The following is a 15,606-nucleotide window of genomic DNA, read 5'->3' on the forward strand; positions in this document are numbered from 1 at the left end:
TAACCAGATTCTTACTCTGGATGGCATTACCTTGGCCTCCAGTAACACTGTGAGGAACCTTGGAGTCATTTTTGACCAGGACATGTCCTTCAAAGCACATATTAAACAAATATGTAAGACTGCTTTCTTCCATTTGCGCAACATTTCTAAAATTAGAAATATCCTGTCTCAGAGTGATGCTGAAAAACTAGTTCATGCATTTATTACTTCCAGGCTGGACTACTGTAATTCATTATTATCAGGATGTCCTAAAAACTCACTGAAAAGCCTTCAGCTAATCCAAAATGTTGCAGCAAGAGTACTGACAGGGACTAGAAAGAGAGAGAGCATATTTCTCCTGTTTTGGCTTCCCTTCATTGGCTTCCTGTTAAATCCAGAATTGAATTCAAAATCCTGCTCCTCACATACAAGGTCTTAAATAATCAGGCCCCATCTTATCTTAATGACCTTGTAGTACCATATCACCCTATTAGAGCACTTCGCTCTCGCTCTGCAGGCCTACTTGTTGTTCCTAGAGTATTTAAAAGTAGAATGGGAGGCAGAGCCTTCAGTTTCCAGGCCCCTCTTCTGTGGAACCAGCTTCCAGTTTGGATTCAGGAGACAGACACTATCTCTACTTTTAAGATTAGGCTTAAAACTTTCCTTTTTGCTAAAGCATATAGTTAGGGCTGGACCAGGTGACCCTGAATCCTCCCTTAGTTATGCTGCAATAGACATAGGCTGCCGGGGGATTCCCATGATGCATTGAGTTTTTCCTTTCCAGTCACCTTTCTCACTCACTATGTATTAACAGACCTCTCTGCATTGAATCATATCTGTTATTAACCTCTGTCTCTCTTCCACAGCATGTCTTTTATCCTGTCTTCCTTCTCTCACCCCAACCGGTCGCAGCAGATGGCCGCCCCTCCCTGAGCCTGGTTCTGCCGGAGGTTTCTTCCTGTTAAAAGGGAGTTTTTCCTTCCCACTGTCCCCAAAGTGCTTGCTCATAGGGGGTCATATGATTGTTGGGTTTTTCTCTGTATCTATGAAGCGCCTTGAGGCGACTTTTGTTGTGATTTGGCGCTATATAAATAAAATTGAATTGAATTGAATTGAATTACTGATGGTGACCTTTGTTACTTTGGTCCCAGCTCTCTGCAGGTCATTCACCAGGTCCCCCCGTGTGGTTCTGGGACCTTTGCTCACCATTCTCATGATCATTTTGACCCCACGGGATGAGATCTTGCATGGAGCCCCAGATCGAGGGAGATTATCAGTGGTCTTGTATGTCTTCCATTTTCTGATGATTGCTCCCACAGTTGATTTTTTTCACACCAAGCTGCTTGCCTATTGTAGATTCACTCTTCCCAGTCTGGTGCAGGTCTACAATACTTTTCCTGGCGTCCTTCGAAAGCTCTTTGGTCTTGGCCATGGCGGCGTTTGGAGTCTGACTGTTTGAGGCTGTGGACAGGTGTCTTTTATACAGATGATGAGTTCAAACAGGTGCCATTCATACAGGTAACGAGTGGGGGACAGAAAAGCTTCTTACAGACGACGTTACAGGTCTGTGAGAGCCAGAGATTTTCCTTGTTTGAGGTGACCAAATACTTATTTTCCACCCTGATTTACGAATAAATTCTTTACAAATCCTACCATGTGAATTCATGAATTTTTTTTTCACATTCTGTCTCTCACAGTTGAAGTGTACCTCTGGTGCAAATTACTGACCTCTGTCATCATTTTAAGTGGGGGAACTTGCACAATCGGTGGCTGACTGAATACTTTTTTGCCCCACTGTAGGCCTGCATGAATAAACTTTCTGAATCCTTTATCATCTGCAACTGAAAATAGTTGTGGATGATTACTATACCTTTCTAATGTGACCTTGTTGTCCCTGGCTCTCTCTCTCTCTCTCCCTCCCGCTCTGTTCCTGTGCTACTGAGTGTAACTACCGCCCCTCCCCCCTCATCCTAGCGCAAAGCACAAGGCTCACATGGGAAGCGAAGTGGAAAAAAGTGCGAGAGAGAGGGTGAGAGAAAGAAAAAGAAAAAACATGGCTCCCAATAAGGAGCCGGCTCGCGTCGTTCACTTCAAAGATCCGGTCCTAACAGCCGTTTCGTTCACGAACGACTCATGAGGTAAGACTCACCAGGATCCATGTGGTGATGGTCCACACCTGTGTAACCCAGCCTGTCCTTCAGGATTGTCGGCATAATGGTGTTAAAGCACTGGAGAAATCAAAGGACATGATTCTCACAGTGCTCCAAACAATTTCCAGGCAAGGGATTGATGTCAGAGGTGGATGAGAGCATCATCTACCGTAATGTTGGTGTAGTAGGTGAACTGAAAGGGGTTCAGCAGTGAGCTCACCTGGGGCCGAAGATCAGCAAGGACCAGCTCTCCAGGGTCTCCATCAGGTGTGATGTCAGAGCCTCCAGCATCTAGCTGTTGTTCATTTACATCTGCCTAATTGACTGGACAACATGTAAAGTCTTAATTCAAATTCCGCTGCACTGTTAAGAAAATCATAACTTAATCCTCATAGCACAGTCACAAGAAAACAAACAAACATACAGTCATGTGAAAAAGAGTGTTTTCATAGAAATCTATAGCATACTCTGAAAAACTAAGAACACTCCAGGATTCAGTCATTTATAGAGCCACCTTTTAGCAGCAACAGCGTCACCAAATTGTTTCTGTATGACTATCAGTGTTTCACAAGGACGTTTGGCTCACTCTTCTTTACATTGTTTCTTCAGATCATTGAAGTTTCTGACATTTGTTTAAGTACAGCTATCTTAAGTTCCCTGCACTGAATTTTAAGTTGAGGTCTGGACTGTGAGCGGGTTATTGCAACACCTTGAATCTTGTCTTTTTCAGTCATTCTGGGAACGTTACCCTGCTGTGTGACCCAAACACATTTTTGACTATAGAGTACTTGGTAAACAGGGGAGTTCATGGAAAACTCAATGACTGCAAGGGCCCAGGTTCTGTAGCTGCAAAACAAGCTCAAATCATCACCCCTTCACCACGTGTTGACAGCTGGTGTGAGGTGTTTGTGCTGGTATTCTTTGCAACTTTGTTAACAAATTTGCAGCCATGCCGTCATGCTCTTTTTAGAGAGCAGAGACTGTCTCCTTGTAACCCTTCCAAACAAGCTGCACTTATTCAACTCTTTTCTAATTGTACTGTCATGGACTTTAACATTTAACATGCTAACTGAGGCCTGTAGAGTCGGAGATGTAGCTCCTGGATTTTTGAGCTTTTTCTGAGCACTGCACAGTTTGACCCTGGGGTGAATTTGCTGGGAAGATTATGACATTGTGATTATGACACATAGCTGAATACTCCAGACCAGCAAACTGCCAAAATGTATGATTTCATAGAGGTGCGCTCACTTGCTGGTAAAACAATTTGTGAATTGCAGTGAAGTTGGTTAGAATTAATAAAGGGGGAACATATTACCCTCGAGAGTCTACAGACAAGCTGGAGCATCCAAATCACATGATCAAGTTAAGATTACTTCAAACATTTACTGAGTCTTGTTTCAATTTGGGTAAGAAGTGCAGACTTCAAACTACATAAAAGTGTTTAAATTGTGCTGATGGATCAAGTAAAACCAGAGTTGTGAAAGATAATGTAGCCCATGCATTTTCGCAAATACTGTCATCAGCTTGAGTGCAGGAAGAAATAATAAAAACTGTTTTATCTAAGGATAGAAAAAACCCCAAAAAACTTTGAAATAAAACATGACTCTTCCTATTGGGAAAAAATGCAGCATGTCAGGCATTCACAAAATTATATGCCAGAGTGTGGCATTTGGTTGCTGAGGAAAGGGGAAGTTATTGGAGTGGAGGCAAATATATGCTGCGGCTGTGCTAAAAAAAAAAAAAAGACACCAAACAAGGCAAGATAAGCAGTTTGTAAAAGTGAAATATATAAATAAACTCTAAAGTAATCAAAAACTGCCATTTATAACCTTGACTTCGGAGTTTTAAATTACACAAAGATTGCATTATAACATATGTAGTTAGCGTGATAACTGTTAGATATTTTGATACCACGGTAAGCATTTACAGGATATTGTTTTATACAGGAAAACTGTTACTCAATAAGGCCAATCTACTAGTTGTTTTTCTCTTTCTCTGTGACCCAAGAATTAATGTGTAAGACTCACAAGCTGGTACCAGAAGGTCAAAAACACCACAGAGATGAGACCACTTCTTTGCTCCCATCCTCCCTTTTTCTTTATCTCCTGGAAAAGGCTCGTTAAAGGCTAGGTGGTTTGTTTCAGAATTCACTGATGAAAGAACTCTGTATTCTATGTCTAGGAGTGTATTTTGCTGGGATGATCATAAATTGTAGCTGAACTGATAAACTACACAAGGGATACTTTGCTCAGAAGGCAGGAAGACGTTTCCTTATTTGGTCTGTACCGGTTTGAACTGGGAAAGCTGACACACGAACCTTTTTTCATCTATATAAACTGCTGTGTATCAAATAAACCTTTGAGTCGATTTGGGAAGACAACCTGAAGCAGTCTGTGTTTCCTTGTTCTCCCAAGCTGCTCCCGACGTCGTAACTAACCCAGCTGAATGGCATACCTGAGTGTTACTTTAAATAATTAGGAATCTTATAAGGAAAGGACAGAACTCTGCTTATCGCTCACGCCACGGAGGAAACCCGGGAAGGCAATTTCCTTCAATCTTGGTGTCAGAAGTGGGATCACTGACAGAAGGTAAATATGCGTCTTTCATATTTATATAAAGACCTATTATACCTCTCTCAGTGATCGATCCATAAAAAAAACGGGATATGCTGACGAAGTTTCACTTAGTGATCCAGAGAGATACACTGACTGACTTCCTCAGTCCCCGAATAAAGAAACGGGATATGCTGACGAAGTTTCACTTAGTGATCCAGAGAGATACACTGACTGACTTCCTCAGTCCCCGAATAAAGTAAATTAACCCTTGTGTGGTGTTGGTGGACACAGGAAGTTGCCTGTTGTCTTGAATATTTTAATTTTGTTTAAGTTGCTCACTCAGAAAGAGTGACACAGGAAGTTGCCTGTTGTCTTAAATACTTCTCGTTAAGTGAGAAGTTGCTCACCAAAGAGTGACACAGGAAGTTGCCTGTTGTCTTAAATACTTCTCGTTAAGTGAGAAGTTGCTCACCAAAGAGTGACACAGGGAGAAGTTGAACGGGTCTCACAGACCCGATTACCATACAAGGGTTAAAAGCAGTAAATTAAAAGCAGAAAGACACAGGAAGTTGCCTGTTGTTTTACGAGAAGTTGCTCGTTAAGCGAGAAGTTGCTCGCTAAGTGAGAGTTGCTCACACAAACAAAAAATTGCTAGCAATAAATTTAAAGTGACCTCAGCTGTGCCGCAGCGAAAATACTAACATAAATCCTCCTAGCGTGTAAACCCCTCTGGAAATCACTGAACATGGGTCAGAATTATTCAAAGACCACAGACAGGTCCGATAAAAAATCTAAAGTACCTGTAAAACCAAAAATTAATAAAATACAAAATAAAGTCTCAAATAACGGCTCAGTATAACTCCCATTTCCGGTTACGTGTAACCTACGTCCGCGAATCGGTAAAGACGTCCATGATCACGTATCCAGAACATGCGGGAGTGCTTATGTGACTGACTTTGTTTACAACTTAAGAAGTTCAATGCATTCTAATTTATTTCCGGAGCCTTATCCCGAACGATTATCGCCAGAAAACAGGTCAGTAGAAATGTTGAATATCATTTGTGATAAGAAAAGTAGTCTGCTTAAAAAGTCCTGTAGAAAATATATGATAGAATGCCGCGACGTGATGCATCAAATGTTACCGCTATGGACAAAAGGAGGGTAAATAATGACAAAGTCGCCGATTTCTTTAAGAATCTAAAGAAATTCCTGCTAACAATGTCCAGAGACAAAAGTGACTTAAATGCAGTAACTATGTGTAAACAGAAGCCTGATGAATCTATCCTAGTATTCATAAAACGCTTTATGCACTGTTGGACAAGCTAGAGGTGCAAATTTAGCTCAGTTTTCCAGCAGCCGCAGACACCCAAAGCAAAAATGAATTTGTGTATTTAATTTAACATAAAGGGTGAAATGTTTGCTGACACTGATAACAGCTTATGTTTTCTCTGCCCTATGTACCGACATGATGGAGAAGGAACATCCTCTGTGTCAGCTGGACCCTCAGCAGAGAATGAACTCAACATCCTTTTTGTCCGGTACTCTATGTCACACACTGTGCCAAAAAAACGTGTACAGACGCCACTAACAGGTAATCCCATATCTGGGAGCCACACTTTTGTTTCTCTCACACTGTTCAACAACATGATAACTGCTCACACAAGTGAAGGTCAAACAGTGATTTTGTCACATAACTCAGACATAGTTTATGACATAACTACACCATGTCGTCACATAGATCTAACCTACCCTATCCACTGTACTATTTCTGCAGTTACATTGCCAGCTGAATACCAGAATATGACATTATGGTCAAAAAGTGAGAATGAGATAGGATTTATTGACTTTATCACGTACACCTAAAAAAAAAACAAACAACAAGCCAGTATATGTCAGGCAATGTCCCCTTTCCACGGAAAAAGCCGCAGCCCTAGATGTCATGATAGGAGATTTATTGACTACAGGAGTAATAAAGCCCACACTCCTGTCAATCCTGTGCCAAAGCCTAACAAACCTGGCGTATGGCGTTTCATACAAGACTTGAGGCAAATTAATGCAGTCAACATTCCTCTGCCACCTCTCGTTTCAGATGTTCACAGCATATTGACATGCATTGCATACACATTTTCCCGTGGTGGATTTATGCTCCGCTCCTTTTTCTCATGAAGACACACAGCCGTTATTTGCATTCACACATAGAAATAAGCAGTACACTTGGACTCGTTTGCCCCAAGGCATGATAGACAGCTCTGCTGCTTTCTCAATGGTGCTTCACTCCTCCAGGGCTGCACCCTGATCCACATGTGGATGACCTCCTCCTCTGTGCTGAAAGTGAAAAACTATGTCAAACTGCTACACACATGCTTGTCCAGCACCTCCAAAAGACTGGCCACAAAGCATCAGCAAAGAAAATGCAGTACTGTCAGACTTCTGTTCAATATTTGGGATTCACACTGTCTCACGGAAAACGTTCCATGACTGCAGACAGGGTCAAAGCTGTGACCTCCGTCCCTCGTCCCACTACACAGAAGGAAATGTTGTCCTTCCTAGGCATGGTGAACTATTGCAGACAGTGGATACCAGACTGTTCTTTTCATGACCACATTCTGCGTGACTGTTGTAAAAAAGACAAGCCTCCTCGAATACTGTGATCCACAGAAATGACTGTCTCTTTCAATGCATTAAAGGGAGTGCTGACCTCCGCCACTCAAAGGTGCTGCCTGAATTGTTCAGGAATGCCGGCCTGCCTGAGGGCAGTAGCAGCTTGCTCTATCATGATAAGGGACTGCGAGAAGCTTACACTCTCACATGACACTATTCTACACACCAATCACCAGGTCACGACCATTCTAGCAAACATAACTAAACAACATATGCAAATCTCACATTTATTGATCCTATGCTGTGTTCTTCTGACCGACAGGATGGCTCAGACAGGCTTGACGTTCATGACTGCATGACACGTATACAGGAATCCACAGCACCATGTCCAGATTTAGAGCAAACACCTATCTCAGACTCAGCCACGGTTTATGTGGACGGGTCCTGTTCAAGGCCGAATGACAACTCATTTCTTTGTGGCTATTCAGTGGTGACATTGCCTGACATCATACTAGAGGCTCACTCATTACCATTTCACTCAGCACAAAAAGCAGAGCTCATGGCTTTAATACGCGCCTGTGAGCTACATTTGGATAAGCATGTGACGATTTACACAGACAGCCGCTATGCATTTGGCGTTGTGCATGACTTTGGCACATTGTGGAGACAGAGAGGATTTAGATCTGCTGATGGAAAATAAATTGCTAAATTCTGATTTTGTTAAAAGACTTTTGCAGGCTATACAGCTGCCATCGGCCGTTGCAGTTGTAAAAACGAAAGGACACAGTACAGCTGACACAGACGAAGCAACAGGTAATGCCTTAGCAGACGTGACAGCCAAGGCTGCAGCTGCATCACAGCTCCCACCGCCACAGGAAGTATTATCTTTGCCCCTACAGCTGCCACTTGTTACACTCCCAGACTATTTAGACACAAATGTTGATTTAAAATTCATACAAGAGCAAGCCTCTGCATAGAATAATGACTGTACCTTAGATGACAGAGATGGCCTATACAAAATCTTAAGGGTTTGATTGCCCTCCCATATTCCCTGATGCCAGTCCTTGTCCGACATTTTCACGGTGTGAGTCATGTCGGACAAAGAGGGGTAATAGGGGCAATAAAATCAAGATTTGTAATTGAGAAAACATCACATGCAGTAAAAAGCATATTAGCAACCTGCCTAACATGTGCACGAACTAATGTAGGAAAATCAAAAGCAAAACATCAGCATTTACCACAACCAGATTTTCCATTTCATACATTACAAATTGATTTTACACAAATGCCAGCGCAAGGAAGTATCAAGTACTTACTGGTAATAGTGGATCAATTTAGTAAATGAGTAGAAGCTTATCCAACCTCAAAAGAAACTGCACAAGTAGTCTGTCAAAAGTTGAGCAATGAAATAATACCCAGATTCGGAATACCTCACCAGATTAACAGTGATAGAGGATCTTCATTCACATTAGAAGTAATTCAAAAGTGTGCTAAAACTTTAATGACCTGGGTCAAATTACTTACTCAAGTCCTGTGTGAGATTAGAATGACTCAATCTGCAGTAACCAAATTATCTCCATTTGAAATAAGACTATTTCCAAGACCATGGTCAGCTTCCAGAGGGGCACCGCTAGTAGAAGGTGATGTATATTGCATTGTCCACTGATGTTCACAACCTGGTAGAAAAACTGAATAATAACTATCAGAAAGTTTGTCTCTCTCAGCTTTTCCCCTCCACAGTTCCACCAGTGGAGACAAGGAGACGCATGTTGGAGAAGCCACTAAAACCAAGGACACTCTGGGAGGCCGCGTTTTCCAGCCCCCAGGCTTTACTGGCAGTGACGAAGAACCAGCATCCTCACAGACGGACAACCTCAGTGGATTCATGCCAGCAGGGTTAAGACCAGCCCAATCGGACCATCTCAGGCGTCGGATCAAGCAGACGACATCTCCGGCGAGCCAGCGCCCGGAACTAGAGCAAATAAACACACACGGGTAGATGACATCTCAGGCGAGCCAGCGCCCGGATCCAAAAGTTACATACACACACACAATCACTGATTAACACACAACGTCTGAAAGAACAACAACAAGGTACTCAAACATCCAGCAGGAACAGAAAGCCAAAAGTACCACATGATGTCTAACCTGATAAAGCCAGACTCATTCCATCCTGATAATGGAGAAAATGAAATGCCCATTGTCATCATACGACGCTTATTCAATGTCTCTCGAACCTGGGACCAGGCCAGGAGACAACTGAAGAACTGTTTTTCTTATATATTGTCTTATATATTTAGGTTATTTATCATATCTATCGCATTAACCTTAGGATTTCTCTTTGCTATTTTGTATTGTAAACTGCAACCATGTTCACATTTCTGCAGGTCATATTTTGCTGACTATACCTCATGCTCCATTTTGCAAGACACCTACTTAATGCACTCCTCACGTTCCCTAAAATCAGTAAATGACAACATAGACGCCACTAATAAACCATTTTATGCACCCTCTAGAACAGGAGCTAACGCCTGGTATGAAAATGCCAGAACAGCCGCTCGTGATTTAGGAAACAGTAACTGTTATGTCTGTTCAAAGGCTAATCCAGAACAGGTAATAGTAGGATACCCCATATCCGGTTTCCCCCTCACTGAGGGACTAGAGAAAATCGGCGGAGATAATGCTCTCTTTAAAGACACTTTACAGTTGACTCTGAGCCCTCTCGACTGCCTACTTAGACACACACACACACCAACTAACCCTGAGACTCCATTAGGCGAATTATTGAAGTTATCTAATGACACCGCAGGGACCTGCGCCCCAATGAAACGCCCTAAGAATAGGTTAAAGCCCTCACTGCCCTTAGGACAGATCCCTCTCCATTTTAATACTAGTATGATATGTCTGCGCAGACTAAAGTTAACTGGCCCAGACACACACATAGATTATACAAAGGATAACTATACATTCTTCTCTGACTCCCCAGGTGCACGCTGTAATGAGACATGGCTAGCTGTCTCTATGGCTGAAGTTGTATCATATCTGGAGGAACACACACACAGTTCAAGTTCGAGCAGAGAATCGATCATTGTTCCCCCAGACGGTGTATTAAATGATACTGACTGGGGGGAGTTAGTTAAATCACACATGGTCACGCGCCTAACTAGACCAATCCCACGTGCTTATTGGTTGTGCAATAATACCCTTAGATTAGCTTTACCTGTTAATTGGACCGGTACCTGTGGTCTAGTAACCGTTGATGTATGCTGTACTTTCATTCCCAATAATACCGCCCCTAACGGTTCATTCACACAAGCTATGAATAAACTTGAAGCATTGCAGATAGAACTAATTGCCAATACAGGTCACGGTCAGTGGCTACATAAGTGGCTACAGGACACGTTTGGAAAATGGAAGGAACTAATTGTAGCCTTTGTAACCGTTGCAGCATGTTTTTGATGATTATTGTCTGTTGTGTGGTACCCTGTGTACGTTCAATGATAACCCGTATAGCCACTAGTACAGCCACTTCAATGTATTTGCAATTGGCACAAATTGACCCAGATTATGTGTCAGATGTCATCAATGATGTTCCTGATGTGTATATTGAACATTAGGTTGTGAACTATTACATTTTATGATTTGCTTTTTATATTATGTTATTACATTTGTGATTTTTCCTTTCTATTTGAGTTATTATTTTTAAAAAAATAATAAAAGAGGGGAACTGTTAGATATTTTGATACCACGGTAAGCATTTACAGGATATTGTTTTATACAGGAAAACTGTTACTCAATAAGGCCAATCTACTAGTTGTTTTTCTCTTTCTCTGTGACCCAAGAATTAATGTGTAAGACTCACAAGCTGGTACCAGAAGGTCAAAAACACCACAGAGATGAGACCACTTCTTTGCTCCCATCCTCCCTTTTTCTTTATCTCCTGGAAAAGGCTCGTTAAAGGCTAGGTGGTTTGTTTCAGAATTCACTGATGAAAGAACTCTGTATTCTATGTCTAGGAGTGTATTTTGCTGGGATGATCATAAATTGTAGCTGAACTGATAAACTACACAAGGGATACTTTGCTCAGAAGGCAGGAAGACGTTTCCTTATTTGGTCTGTACCGGTTTGAACTGGGAAAGCTGACACACGAACCTTTTTTCATCTATATAAACTGCTGTGTATCAAATAAACCTTTGAGTCGATTTGGGAAGACAACCTGAAGCAGTCTGTGTTTCCTTGTTCTCCCAAGCTGCTCCCGACGTCGTAACTAACCCAGCTGAATGGCATACCTGAGTGTTACTTTAAATAATTAGGAATCTTATAAGGAAAGGACAGAACTCTGCTTATCGCTCACGCCACGGAGGAAACCCGGGAAGGCAATTTCCTTCAATAACATCTAGAGTTATTGCATTCATAGAAGTTTCTTCTGCTCTCAGAATAGATTCAGTTGTTCACAGTTTTGGCACACGGTGCATTACCAGGTTGCAAGGTGTTGAGTTGTGGTCATGAAAAGAACAAAGTGGTTAGCAAAAATTCTGTGATGCATTGTCATCTGACGGTTGACAAACCCTCAGTCTAACCACAGTGTGACAGCACGGCTTCACGGAAAGTCACATTTTGAATATTTTCTCATGCAGTTTTTTCTTCTCTAAATTTCATGTTCATTCACTTGACCAAGCCTCTGATGTGTAAATCAGATCCAACTGAATGTCATCAGAACATATTATATGTCACGGTCCGGGGCAGTGGCCGTGTGGAAAGTGGAAGGAGGACTCAAAACGCAGCACTTATTCAGGTGTGAGGGTGATTTATTGACAATATCAAATATAAAGTGGGGATGGTAAAACAGAACTAAGGATGAACTAACTGGGAGAAACTACACAAAGAAATAGCAAACCTGAGCATGAGGGGAGAACAGCAGGGAGAGCACGCAGGGGATTACACCAGGTATGAACACAGACGACGCGACGAGGAGCAGAGGAAATCACACACTATAAGTACACAAAGAGACACTGGGAAATCACACACAGGTGGGGGAAACAGCTGGACCTGATTAACCTGACGAGACAGGGGAACACTAACACCAGGGACCAACAGAGGGAGCACAAACCCAGAACCCAGTATCTAAAATCCCAAAACACAAACCATCCCAAAACAGCCCATGAATAATAAAGAGAATAATAACAATAAGGGACACAAACACAAAGTCACTCAGTCATGGCCGCAGGACCATGACATTATATGTCAATAGAAAATTGTCAGTATAATCTTTTAATAATATAAGTTTGCAAATGGTAGTGATAGGATGTGCGATCCTTAATAGTCTGCAAAGGCTTTGTGTGCATTCCAGAGTGCTCTGGCATTCACACCCACATCCTGGGAGCATGGGAAAGGTTGTACCTTCTTTTATTGTTTTACGGTAGGATAAACGTAGCTATGTCAGTTTGAGTCTAAGTACCTTTTTTACTTATAGATGAACTGTTGGATTTTCCAGACCAGCAGGTTAAGGGAAGTTGTTTATGGGGTCACACTCTGACACACACACACACACACACACACACACACACACACACACACACACCTCCACATTCCAATGTAAGGAACAAACACCCACTGATGTATAAATAAAGACCAGGGCAGTCTCAGAGTTGCGAGTCCCTGAACCTTCACTCTCGTGCGAGAGCTCAGAGCTGCCTTTGCTAAGCAACAAGTAAAACTGTGTGTTTCTCCTCTCTGATTCTCAGCTGAAGAAGTGTCTTAGAATGCATCTCTTGACATTATATAATGAAATTTGTTTTCTTTTACTAATAAGTTGAGGATTTGGCGTAACATTGAATATAGAAGTTTTCTACCTCTGAAGGTCAGTTGCAATTATGGGTTGTAAACTCACTTTAGTAGTCCTCCTCCTTCATTATTCCATCCATTTTGTGATCAGTGCCACTGGTAGCAAAACAGCCCCGGAGCATGATCCTTCCACCACCAGGCTTAACATCTGGCACAGTGTTCTCAGATTTCAAAGGATCACCTTTGATACATCAAACATACTGTTGTCATTGTGGCCATATAGCTCAGTCATAGTCTAGTCTGCCCATAAAGCTTTCTTTCCAGAAGCAAATGGCTATTTGTGGTTGGGATCCTCTCAGTTCACAGTAAAAACAAATTCCCTCTGATCTAAAGCTGGTCAAAGTGGTTAGCAAAAATTGGGCCAGATTGTGGGATTTTTGGCCCAATTTAAGATGAATTTTCAGTCGTGCAACCGTTTTGGGAATCGGCCCAAGTTTCACCTTAGTCGTGTGTCATGCATCGAGTAGGTTGGGGTAACGAGAAGCAATTAACACCTCATGACCAGCTCCCGATCAGCAATCATATAATTGCGACCAGAATTTCAAACCTGTTAGAAATTCTGGTCGCCCCTCATGAGGGTATCGCACCGTTGAAGCGGTGCCACGAGCCAATTTAACACAACCTGTCACACTGCACACGCACAAACACAGAAATGGAAATGAAAAAAACAAAGTAGTATGGCAGTGCAGTGTGTGATCTGGACACAAGCGATGGAGGCCCAACTTGTAGAACGTTGGGAAGCTCGTCCCAGCTTCCCAACACGCAAATGAGAATCTGCGGATGCAAAATGCGGAACACACAAATCTAACCGGTTAACGTAAAAAACATTTTAGCTGGAACACCGGAGCTGTGAGCTCCAAAAACATCAGAGCACTTTTGCAAACATGTTCTATTTTGACCAGCTGACCAGATGGGAACTTTACGCCACTACATTCACAAAAAAATGGGTAGTACACATTTCCTGTAAAATTAAAGTAACATAATTACAAGGAACATTTTTATTAATCAACTTCATGCAATATTTATTATGTTTGGTGCATTAATTAACAGTTCATGAGCTTGTGCTATTAAGTATTAAACCAAACATGTGTAAAACTGTACACAGACAGAGACTCATATCTTTACATATTTGGCTGTGCAGACAAACAGCTTATAAATTGTTTTTTTTGCAGTCATGTTTGTGTAGCGCTTCATGTTGATGTATATATGCCATATATGGGCTCAAAGACGCAAAGTTGACAGGAAATGTGGTTGCTAAGCTGCTGCTATGTGCGCTGAATCTATTTATGGCTAAGGCAGTTGTGTAGTATAAAAAGGGCTGACATGGAAATCACTGATCTTTTTTACTCTTGTCCCTTGGCTTTCTTTCGTGGTCCTTTTTGAGTGATCCTCAGCTTGACACAGGTCAGTCTTTAGACTTGTTATATTTTAACTTTGATTTTATGTCTCTTTACTTTTGCATAACCTTTTACTTGAGTGTAATAAAACTTCAGGTCGCGATTAACTTTTTCATCCGAGTATTAAAAACAATTTTTATATTTAAAAAGATGTTAGTTTGTCCAATTTCTCATGAGTGCAGATGTGGTAAAACACATATTTTTATCATTTAAGTACAAATGTACAAGTACATGTGCTTGGGTTAAAATTAGTCTAGTAAACTTTGAGATTCAACTTCTTTACTCAAAAGTGAGGAGAATAAAATCTCTAAAATGTACTTGAGTACATTTTAAAGCCTATTTCTACAATCTATTTTGGTGCAAAGCTAAACAAACCTCATTACTAATATAATAAAAAATATAAAGAAATTAAAACTTTATTTAAACTTAAATTATAATTATAATGAATATAATATGTTATCCTGTAATCTTTTGTAACACAAGTAGAGAAAAACAAAGTTTTAAAAAAGTTCTATTTGCTGTTGTCAACATCGTAAACAGGCCAACTGACCTCAACACCTAAATATTTGAAGTTTCTATTGTGAGCTCCAATAGATGTGGCAGACATGGCAGAAACACACCAGACAGAATAATACAGTGGAAGTAAAACCTGGAGCTAGGAAATTAGAGTGCCAGTCAACTGGTTCAGGTGCAGCAGGTGGGCGGATCCTCCTAATTGCTCACAAGTATTTGGCTGCTTCACTTCATTTGTTCCAAAAAAACATGTCAGCTTTTAGATGCATGTTGACTGTTTACTTTCCTAACATTACTATTTTTCATATTTTACTTGCATGTATCATATACAGTCAACTTTACATAATTTCTGTTTAAACAAATATCTTCATTCAAACTGATCTTACATGCAGCTGCTGTTCATTCAACCATTTCGTTTATTAACTTATAGCAATTAATCTGACATTTCAGAGAATTTCCTTCCCTGAAGATCTTCATTGATCCCTGCGTCAGAGAGCCGACTCCCACCAAACACTGCACTGCACAACAAATCACTCTGCTAACTGAAGAAAGAGGTAAAAGTAATAC

The 15,606-nt window shown here is 41.3% G+C and overlaps 2 long non-coding RNA genes across 2 annotated transcripts in view; one reads left to right on the top strand and one right to left on the bottom strand.

The window, feature by feature from the left end:
• The window catches only part of LOC143415158 (uncharacterized), a 28,190-nt gene that overhangs the window by 3,831 nt on the left and 8,753 nt on the right, over positions 1 to 15,606 (bottom strand). Inside the window, exons 2-3 of the long non-coding RNA XR_013095784.1 lie at positions 2,350 to 2,453; positions 2,129 to 2,207 (exon numbers count right to left, since the gene is read on the bottom strand). This is a non-coding gene — a long non-coding RNA (uncharacterized LOC143415158). The remainder of the gene's footprint in view (positions 1 to 2,128; positions 2,208 to 2,349; positions 2,454 to 15,606) is intronic.
• LOC143414977 (uncharacterized) lies at positions 4,026 to 11,500 on the top strand. The gene is made up of 2 exons (XR_013095586.1): positions 4,026 to 5,719; positions 8,876 to 11,500. It is a non-coding gene; the product is annotated as an uncharacterized LOC143414977 (long non-coding RNA).

This window comes from Maylandia zebra, linkage group LG23 (assembly GCF_041146795.1).
Source record: "Maylandia zebra isolate NMK-2024a linkage group LG23, Mzebra_GT3a, whole genome shotgun sequence".
NCBI classification, from domain to species: domain Eukaryota; kingdom Metazoa; phylum Chordata; class Actinopteri; order Cichliformes; family Cichlidae; genus Maylandia; species Maylandia zebra.